The 11,334-nt window shown below is 42.2% G+C and overlaps 2 long non-coding RNA genes across 5 annotated transcripts; both read right to left on the reverse strand.

Moving 5' to 3' along the window:
• Positions 1–4,859: 4,859 nt before the first annotated feature.
• Positions 4,860–5,602, reverse strand: LOC128479285 (uncharacterized). Of its 4 annotated transcripts, none has more exons than XR_008350179.1 (2): positions 5,543–5,602; positions 4,860–5,375 (listed from the first exon to the last, which is right to left on the reverse strand). It is a non-coding gene; the product is annotated as an uncharacterized LOC128479285 (long non-coding RNA). The 4 variants fall into 4 exon arrangements; XR_008350173.1 differs by having other exon boundaries at positions 5,475–5,587; XR_008350185.1 differs by having other exon boundaries at positions 4,860–5,408; positions 5,543–5,579.
• A 4,486-nt stretch (positions 5,603–10,088) lies between these two features.
• Positions 10,089–10,930, reverse strand: LOC128479274 (uncharacterized). The gene is made up of 2 exons (XR_008350162.1): positions 10,711–10,930; positions 10,089–10,664 (listed from the first exon to the last, which is right to left on the reverse strand). It is a non-coding gene; the product is annotated as an uncharacterized LOC128479274 (long non-coding RNA).
• Positions 10,931–11,334: the final 404 nt, after the last annotated feature.

Here is an 11,334-nt window from a genome sequence, read left to right on the forward strand (position 1 = left end):
GTTTTCCTGTCAGGGATACCTCTTCTTCCTCTTCCCGGTCACCCAGATGGCAAAAATATGGATAAATTCCCTCAGGTCCCATGGGGCTAGGTCAGACAAGACTCCTCTTCTGGGGTTCTGTTGTCTCCCTGTTTGGGGGACATATGCCTTAGAGAACAAAGAGAGCACACCTGAGTTTGAGAACACAGAGTTTGAGTCACCTGGAGCACGTTTGTTAGTGGCAGCTCCTAAGAGTATACACAAAATCAATGCTTAATGTCCCCAGGCCACATTTGACTGGGAATCCAAGAGTGTCTCACATTCATGTTCTTCAGGAGACACATGACAAGCCAAAGGTAGGTGGTCAGAGTTGGCCTGCTTGGCATTAGCATCCCAGAAAGGCTCTGCCCTGTGAGCTGTGTAGTGGATGCTAATTCAGAGGTCTATGACTCCTGGTCAAGGAGGATGATCTAGTACTTAGGCCCTACGTAGGTGTCTCAGACATGGAGGCTCTTTCTGGGCTTTCGAGATGCAACTCGCAGTGAAAGCTCTCCGACAGGACAAGTTTACCTTAATTACGGCCTGGATACGAGAGGAATGAGCCTCTTTGTCTCGTCATACTGAACCAAGTTTTTTCTTTTTGTCTCCGGAACTTGGTCCTAGGGAGTTTGGACGGATAAGGCATTTAACACCCGTAAGCATTGGGGTTTCCACCTCATCCTGAAAGGATGGAAGAAAACTTGTAGCTTTAGTGTCAGAAGACCCAAGTCTCTGTCTAGTCTCTTGCATTTCATTATATCCTGAGAAGACCGCTAATCTCTGTCCTGAATCGGGTCGGCTTATTATTACCTCTTACCAACATGCTATAACTAACACCATTAAGAGTTGGATCCTCTTTGCTATGTCCTCAGTTGGTATTAGAGGACATTATTTAAGAGTGCAGCGGTCACATCAGCCGCTTCTAGAGCTAGGTGGTCCTCAGCTAGAACCTTTGTCAAGCATTATCGGAGGCCTCCCACTAGCTGTTGCCTCCCAAAGAACAGAATAGAGTTTGCAAGAATTCATGCCCTGCACACGTCGTTTGTTCTATCCTTTGTTTTTCTTCTTCCCTTTTAGTTTTGGGACAGACTAAGTCAGCCTTTTCACAAACCAAGTCTTACGATGAATGTTCTTTAATTATTTCTTTTGCTATTCACATATGAATATGAACTTCTTCCTCTTCTTGACTTGTTTCTCCCTTTCTCCAGTTGGCGGTTCCATGTTATTTGTTACCCCGGTGGGTCATTACTTTGCTCCAGTCTCAATGCATTTGCATTTATCATTACGTTTGCTGTTTTATTCTAATCCCCTTCATATTAATTCACTCCCTAAGTAAACTTTGGACACATCAGTGTTTTGTCTCCTGTCATTTCTTCTTTCCCTCTCTTGTAGAGGGTGCCGTTTCCCCAGTCTGCAGGTTTTTCTATTTGTCCTGGTGGCCACCAGCCTTAATGGGCTTCTGAAGGCATGACGTACCTCCAGCTTAGACTTCTTGTCCTAACTGTAGGACAATTCCTTATTTACCAGTACGGTGGGCAACCATTCGATAGGACGTTCTGGAACGGTCATTATTTTAATCACTCGTTATGGCAGTGAAGCTGGATCTTTGGCAGTAGTGCGATCCTCGAACATAACTCAATCATATAGAAGTCAGGAAACAAATACAACGTATGATCCAAAATAACATACTAGGTGCGGTTATTCTTGCAGAGCGTTTTCATTCACCGTTACCTGGTCAGATTTTACTACAGCGCGAATGTCAAAGTCCTCTTCGAATCCAAAACCATTTTCCCAGAGGCAAGTATATCATTTACAGAATATCCGGATCTGGGTGGGAGCTTCCAATGACCTGAACAAAAATAGCACTTTATGATGAAACACATAGCTTGGGGGATTACAGCAAATGCCCTTCGCTTTTACAGCTCATTGTAAACAACATATAGATCGTAAAACCAGGTCTGACGGACAAAGCTCATTTAACCTCACTTTAACCGTCCGTACCTACATGGTGTTTTCCTATATACATATTGTGCTTTATTTACTAAACCAGGATTATTATGGTTTGAGCTTCAATTATTAATTATGCATGATGAACGGCCTTGTGCTTTTATTTGCAAGAGGGGCTGGCCCTGCATAATGCATAGTTTAATCAGGTGACTTTCGATATACATTAGAGATATAACCGCGCATTACGCAGGGCAACAGAAGTCAGCAAGGTAAGCTCGTCTAAGCCATTTATACAATTAATGGATCTGTAAGGTACACATCGTGGGACATATACAAATACATTTGAACCGACGGGTCCGCGGAAACGCCTCGGAAACGGCTTTAGCTACAGCTGATGGGTGCGTCTGCTATTCAGAGCTTCTGCAATATTCCTGTTATTTTTGCAAATATTACATCTGGAAAAGTAAGCTATGCTTGGACTTAAGAAATGATGTGGGGCTGTTTATGTAATTTAAAGGGGTTAATACAGAGAATGCAGTAGCAGTTATTTTCCCGCACGTACACCTCGGACAATTCTCCTAACTCCTTTGTGTTTCTCTGCCGGAGACACTGCCGCGAACTTAGACCAAAGCAGATAAGAGGGAATGGGATATGCAGTCCGGGGCGGCGTGGAAGAGACTTTCAATGCTCTGTGCTGAAGATCTTCTAAAGCAGGCATGTCCAAACTTTTTTCGAAGAGTGCCAGATTTAATGAAGTGAACATGTGCGAGGGCCGACCATTTTGCCTGACATTCTTTGAATCATTAAAATTAAATGCTAATTTAATTGGCCAATTTATCTGTGGGGCCTTATCAGTCCGGAACGCGGGCCGCAATTGGCCCGCGGGCCGGACTTTGGACATGCCTGTTCTAAAGAGTCTGGCAGGATCGCGATATTGCCAATGAAAAGACTATTTTTATTTGGAAGTAAGGGAACTCAAAATTAACCTTATCAAACTAGAGAGCAAAACATATCGGTGCAGGATTAAGACTCCGTGGGGCCCCTAGGTGCACAAAGAATGAATGAGGCACAGTCGTGTTGGAACATGAAGCAAGGGGTCCAACTCCTGAAAAATAGCCCCAGACCATTATCCCTCCTCCACCAAACTTTACCGTTGGCACAATGCAGGCAGGCAGTGTTCTCCTGGCATCTGCCAAACCAGATCTGCCCATCAGACTGCCAGAGAAGAGCGATCCCTCACTCCCCAGAACACGTTTCCACCGCTCCGGAGTGCAGCAGCGGTTTGCTTTACACCGCTAGATCCTACACTTGGCATTGTACTTGGTGATGTGAGGCTCGCATGCAGCTTCTTGGCGGTGGAAATCCATTCCATGAAGAGCCTGCCATGCAGTTTTTGTGCTGATATTAATGCCAGTGGGAGTTTGGAGCTCTTCAGCTATGGAATCAGAAGAACGTTGGTGGCTTTTACGCACCATGCACCTCAGCACTCGGTGACCCCGCTCTGTGACTTTACGTGGTCTTATTCCATTTTGCAATAATACCCCTAACAGTGGGCCATGGAATACCGAGCAGGGATGAATTTTCACGAACTGACTTACTGCCCAACTGTCCCTCTTTAGAGATGGCCCCTGTCAGGTCCCCCATGAGTTTTTGTCCATCTTTCTTCCCATGTTCTTCTTCTCTTGGAGCTCAAAATGATGTTTGCTGGGAAACTTAAGTTCAGAAATACATTTGTGTAAATAAGATACATTTTAATTCTTCTTACCTTACTCACAAAGTCTGTACCTTAAAAGGGAACAGTCTAACATGTCATAGAGCCCCCATAAATGAGGAATACATATTAAAGTACTTCACTATGGATTATTTAACCAGTAGAGGGTTAAAAAAATATATAATAATATTGTAGAACAGTCCTAAAAATAGCAAAAAACTAAAACAAAAAAAACTCCCAAAAAGCTATTAAACCGATCCGTGTCTAAATTGGGGTAATATAATGCAAATGATGGAGTAACTGTCCATTCATACACGTTTACTTTTCTTCCATCGGAACAGGAATTAAAAACGCTTCCGCTGCACATTCTTGATCCAGAATAAAAATGAAATAAGTAAATTAAAAAACAAACACAAAAATAATCCTCCAAACAGCTTAAAAAAAAACAAAAAAACAAACAAAAAAAAAACACACACAACATGCACAAACCACAAAAGACAAGCGAATTATAAAAAAAACTGTATTTATATTACAATGAAAAGATGGTACAGCACAATACCTTCAGTGAGCTACGAAATGTAGCAAGCACCATGTACGTGTGTTCGAAATTTTACAATATTATACATCTTAAAAGCTATAAAGCATTTTATTATATATATATATATTTTTTATTTTCATTTATTTCTGGCACAGAACCCGCCCAGCACAGTTCTCCATCTTCACCATTTACGGTTTGACACCTCAGTACAAGTATCTTTTAATGCGAAAAGAGAAATTACACCCAAAAACTAAGTTTTTTTTAAGGATCATGAAAACATACAGGGATTTACTTATAATAAAAAAAAAAAAAAAAAAAAAAAAACTTTCGTTTTTCGTGCCAACGTTATTCTGCAATGGGAATTATTTGTATCGCGTCCTACTAAAAAAACACAATGGATGAGACCAGCCCTAAGAACACAAAAGTACATACAGAAAGGTTCCATACTGTGCATTATCCCCAACTTATATTTTGGGTATAATTTCCCTTTTGTGGATACCATTCTTGTATACATTCATTTATTAGCTAAACAATGGTCATCTTTCTGCATTTAAGCTAAATTACGTCTTTTCAGTGGTTGAAAAATAATATTTTCTGTTCTGGTTGCATGTGTTTATATTTTTAGAAATATATATTTTTTCTTCATTACAAAATGTTATATTTTAGATGCTCCGACGATGCCCCGTCCTGCACATTCATCTCAAAGCTAGGTAAGTTGGTTGTGCTCTCCTGCAGTCAGCGGAGGAATGTGTAAACGTAACGTTGCCCAGCAGGTGGTATTAATACTTTCTACGCATGGGGCAGAAAAAAAAAAAGATTTCCAAATATTGGAGCAGCAAAAATAATAAGAAGTTTACCCAAAGATCATCATCACGCCACACTCAGTACCCACCAGACCTCTCCATCACGCCACCACCCTCGGTACCCAGACCTCGCCGCCACCCTCAGTACCCAGACCTCACCATCACACTGCCACCCTCATTACGCAGACCTCACCATCACACTGCCACCCTCGGTACCCAGACCTCACCATCACGCTGCCACCCTCATTACTCAGACCTCACCATCACACTGCCACCCTCGGTACCCAGACCTCACCATCACGCTGCCACCCTCGGTACCCAGACCTCACCATCACACTGCCACCCTCAGTACCCAGACCTCACATCACACTGCCACCCTCGGTACTCAGACCTCACCATCACGCCATCGCCACCACACTCGGTACCCAGACCTCGCCGCCACCCTCAGTACTCAGACCTCACCATCACGCTGCCACCCTTGGTACCCAGACCTCACCATCATGCCACCACACTCGGTACCCAGACCTCACCAGCACTCCGGCAAACTCAGTACCCAGACCTCTCTATACACACATTCACAACGCCAGTCACGCACAGCAACACTCGCTCGTATACATACACAAGTCCTTTGGTCCCCTTTATCCCCCAGGCCTCTCTCCTTAGACACAGATGTCAGTAATATGTTTAGAGCACCAGGATATGCCTTTACATACTAACGCTATTCACAGACAGCGCAAGAACCCCAAGAGACATCAGTAACAGTCTGAATCAGGGGAAGCACATGATGGATGCCCCCCCCAAGCTGGCATCAGACGCATATCGTATATAAGTATTTATCTATATATCGTCCAAACTTTAGGGTATGCAGAAGCAGCACTTTCTGCATTCTGCCTTGCTTAAAGGCTTATTACGTCAAAGTCCGGTAATAAAACAAAGCCACGATTATAGTGATTTTTCTGGCTAATCTGGCAGTCTATCACAGCGCAGCACCTTCTAACCCCGAGTGTATTATTATTACTGAAAAACACTACATGAAATTCTGTGAGATTATATTCCACTTAAAGGGCACATACATTTTCCAAACAAAAAACATTACTGCATGGATTCATCATTTCCATGCGAGAGCGGTGAGCGTTTTATATTTATAGGGTTAAAAAAAAAAAATGGATTTGGATTGTAAAAGATTAACAATCATCTATTGTGGGGATGTAGAGATGCATGTGAAAAATGTATTTTTGGATATTTAGCTTCTTTATTGTTTGCATAAGGAAGACATATTTAATCGCTACACTAACCAAAAAAAAAATGTTGTTTGAATCCATTTAAAGAAAGCCGACCTTACTTTGACATTTAAGGAAATTAAGTCACAGAGTGTTTGTTGGAAACCATGGACCCAACAGAAAAATGCGACCTATGACCCACACCACAGCCTGGCCGTTAATTCGTTCCTTTCTGGGCAAAGAAGTTTAGCAAATGCATGACATTATCATCATTATTGGGAGGGGAGATTCACACTGGACCCGCGTAGTAACTTTATGGAGTAATGGGAAAGTGGCGGGTAAACTGGTCCAAGACATGCTCGAGCTCTCAAGAGTCGGTGGAGAGAGAACCTCAAAGCTCTGACCGGCGTCAATAGACTTTTATCTCGTCAGAGGTGGGAGAGTCTATCAGAGAGGCCAGGGTCTGCACACCTGGCTTCTACTCAAACATCTACAACATGATCGAGACAACTTTAGACGAGCTACAGGTCCATTACTGGTTTGCCAAACTAGACTACCTACACTTACAACGCACATTCATCAATTAACCATTCTTACCAAATTCTTTTCTACTTCCGGATAGTCCCATAGAGGGGATGCATATAAACATTATAATCCGCTGGTTGAACGTTTGCTATTGGTTTTATACCTCTGAAGAAAGTGTTTCACATAAGTAAGGTATAAGATTTCAAGTAATTGGATGACATGAAGTGTAAATGCCACTCTCACAAACACACGGATGTGGACCACAATAGACGCCCAATATCGCTGCTTCTAAATACACGAGTAAAAACCCTAAAATTACAACTTGTGCTCAAAATCCCCTCATTTGGCATAAATTTCCAACTCTGACCACTGAACGGGGTACCATGTTTTTTTTTGGTTTTTTAAAGTTGGAAAATTGGTCTTATCACCATAGATACCTATGGAATGATCTAATCAACAATTGCTATACTGGTTGCTATAGATACTAGACCACTTTTCAAATATCACTTTAGAATCATGTGTAGACATCACGCCCACTGTGTAGTAACACGGCCAGCGAGCTTCATTTAGAAGAATAATTTGCAGAAAACGACGTTTTGCCCATCGTGGACAAGGCTGGACAAGTTAATACAAATGTTGACGGCCACCCAGACATGCCTTTGTTGTTGGCAAGAAAAGACACAGCGATGCAACATCACACACACACACGCACAAAATGTTAGATGCCACCAATGAAATCTCAGAAGCCATGTCTCCCGGCTTTCTTGATTTACCCGGCCCTGGTCGTGGTTGACGCAGACACTTGATACATAGAGACTGCGTACGTTCTGTGTGATTTGGGTGGGAAGCAGGTAAGTGCCAAAAAAAAAATAAGGAAATCATAACATGGCAACATTATCAGATGTACAGTACATATAATCCCCAAAATACAGAGCCGCACAAGAAATGGCACTGTATGTATTGGTCACAAGAGTACATAGCGAGATCGGTTTCCTACCGATTACAGTGTTATATGATGACAGATACAACGTAGAACATGCTTTTTATGGTGGAAAATAGCCAATACCTGCGTAAAAATGTTAGAACGGTGCTATAGTCGCGGGGACGGGCTGCTTTATTTGCAATAAAGCATGTCAGTGAATGTACAACCCAAAACACAACATGTTTAAGGATCACCAATTCCTGGAAGAGTTTCACAAATGATGCTTTCGCTTGGAGTAGTGCAATAGTTCATTTTATTTATTACATATTTGATCTCCTATGGAATCGAAAGACCATTTTCAGATGGTCCTGTGCAATACATGCTTTTTAAACAACACAATAAAACCACCCAACTCTTTTTTTTTTTACCAGGTCTCTGGATGTCACGGCGAAAAACGACCAAGTTCTCTCCACCCCAAACATGGTCTGGAAAAAAGAAAAGTAACAATACGCACCAGAGGATCTAGTGATTTATCAGACAATTTGAATATTGCTATAGACCCCGTAACAAAAAGGGGTTTTGTGTTTTCTTTCAATAGGCAACATATTCCGGGACCTTTTGGAACGAAGACTACCAATCCCTTTAGAACGTTCGCTAAAAAAGATTGCTCAGCTGCCAAATGTAGTGATCTCACAACCTTCTTTTACACCTAGAATGTCAACCTAGAAGGTCATGCGACTAAAAGGGAAAAACGCTAGCATGAAAAAATATTATATTTATATATATATATATATATATATATATACATATATATATATTCTCTCCTGTTGGCAAGGTCCACGTACATGCGAGTGCAAACAATGGTCTTAAGCTGCCACGAAATGTATTCATATTCTTATATACACTACGGGGGTTTGTGAGCAAATATCAGATGTCAAATGTTGACAAGCCCTTGTACCTTTGTTGTTAAGGGCCAAAACTACACCGAGTTTTATTTTTATTTTTTTTTTTAATACCAGCTACAGATGGCACAAAAGATAGACGGAAGAAGGGTTCTTAAGCCATCTCAACAAAGCTTTTCAGGTACATACACAACATTCAGGTTTGATACAAATACAGGCTGCGTGTGCTATTTTCTTTAGCCATCCGATCACACGGACATAATCTTTCTAGTAGGCAGTGTCAATGAATCCCAAGAGTGGACTTCCAGCCACCGATTTGAGTCGGAAGGCAGGGAATTTACGGACTGGACCTTTAGCTGTCCACCAGAGAGCGAGAGACGTGTTGGACGGCCATCCAATGAAATTCACAATTCAGCTCTTAGAAACAAACAATGGATGGATTTCTACATGGCAGGCGAAACGTAAAGTGTTACATTACAACTGGAAGAACTAAGACTATCCTCTTCTGGTCAGAAGAAGACTTCTCTTCATAGAGACACAGAAAATATGACTAGGAAAAGGCAACGCCTAGAGCGCCCGGTCTCTCTCTGGCAGTTGACAAACTACATCTCCCAATGGTGCAACTCGACAAGTTCTGCGCATCAACGGCCAGAGAGGAAAGGCTGGAAACTCCTGACCTGTGGAACCTAGTGGTGTCAACGTTACACAAAGTAACGTCAGCCAACAACGTGTGTGTAGAATGTGGCGTTCTATTCCCTAGTGGAGTGGGTTACGGGATTCTATGATCACTTTGCTCCTCCACAATCTCCTAACCCACGGCTGGGACTTTGTGATATGACCTGCCAAATAAAAAAAACGCACCAAAAAAAAAAAAGTAATCGCGAGACAGAATATCCAAAAAAATGGTTGGAGAGGCATATGGAAACGGTTACCAAGGCACAATATGACAAAAAAAAATAAAAAGAGGAAAGAAAAAAAAAAAAAAACGAGTCCCTGAGACTCTGGTTTGGAGCCATTCCATACCCTGCCCATCCCATCGCCCCCCGATAATATGAGAACATTTAGGAAAATATAATACAAAATCTTTTACCGGAAATATAGACTACACTTGCTAACATGACGTATCAGAAAAGTGTCCTTGGCTTCTTCTACCCTAATTAACAAATACCTTAACCTTTCTATGCCAGAAAACCACGTGAGATAAAAAGGCCGTTCTAGCAAAAAAAAAAAAAAAAAATGTTAGCAGATATTTGCATTCCTCTTCCTGGCAGTCGGTCGCCTAAACAATGCCTGGAACAGGACCATGTATACAGCACGCTAACAGCAACGCCATCAGATCTATAGATTTTCAGGAGGAAATGAGTTAGCCCCTCCCCTTTGTGATGTCACCGTGTGGCCCCCACAAGCAAAGAATGAGTCTCCTTTGTAGGAGTTCATTTGCATATGGGGCCTGACGGGTCATGTCAGAGAGAGATTTTTTTTCTTTTCTTCCCGTCTTTAAAGCTGATTGGTTTCTGCTAACGCGATCTATACGTGATTGGTTCCCTGCTGCGCATTGCTTAGCCTACGAAGCCTTGCCCTGATGCACTTCACAAGAGAAACGAGGCTGTGTACACAAATAAAGCCTATGCTACAACTTCATAGTATTGCTACAATTGTCATAGATACATATTTAAAGTATACAAAATAAACAGTGCCGTTTCACAGCATGAATCTTTTTTTCTTCTTTTTTCATTTTTAGACGTATGCATTTTCTAGTGTTCGGAGGAAACACAATGAAACACGCTGCAGCTGGAAGCCATGCCTTCGGTAAAATGCAGTGGTGGTTAATTAGCTTTAAAAGACTTTAAAAACCGCGTTAAGCGAATCGTGCATTAATCTGGCTTGTGTTCACGAAGCTAAAAAATCGGAACGGAGAAGCACATTGATGTTCGTTCCCCTACGGCAGGCCGTCGTCGTAGCGCAGATATTCATTTTTTTGGAGGAGCGTCAGGCCAGAGACAGACAGTGTCTGGGGGCTCCATCTGCTGTGGACTACAACACCCAGAATGCTCAGCGACATGACAGCAGCCAGAAAGCTCAGGGTTGCGTGATCTCGGTCCTGGGTAACAGATGCTGATGGACTGTAGCAGCTGTAGGGCAGAGGCTAACAATACCTGGGTTGTATGAGCAGTTTTGGGTAACGAGTTAAATGGTCAAAAGCTGCCCATAGGTTACAAGGCACAGACGAACCAACGCGCTACATCACATAATGACGCGGGCTGTCAATACGCACTTCCAACACTCAAGAATACCCTGCTTGTGTAACTGGCTTTATATACGCGTGTATATATTTATACACACACATATACACAATTAGACAGTGTTCTGCCTTCACATGTATGCAGTATATATACTGCATAGGCTATAGATATATATATTGTGTATATTGCATTTTTTTTTTTTGCATTGAGTGCTTTTTCTCTTTTACCATGGGTATTTTTTGGTCTGATCAAATTAAACGCTGGCAGATAGTAGTTAATGAGCGAGAAACGTCTCGGGGGGGGGAAAGAGAGGTTCTTTGGTTGGAAATGTTTAACGTCAGCTGGCATCAGCATATCATGTAGGAAGCCCTCTTCAACATGAAGAGCCAGTCAATGGATCACGGGGCCCTTCAGCCGGGAAGGGTTCGCAATGAGACTGCTATATGAAGTCATAGTTGGCTCTCGTACAGTACTGACTTTTAAAAATGAAATCATCTATCGCACG

This window comes from Spea bombifrons, chromosome 1 (assembly GCF_027358695.1).
Source record: "Spea bombifrons isolate aSpeBom1 chromosome 1, aSpeBom1.2.pri, whole genome shotgun sequence".
Taxonomy (NCBI): domain Eukaryota; kingdom Metazoa; phylum Chordata; class Amphibia; order Anura; family Pelobatidae; genus Spea; species Spea bombifrons.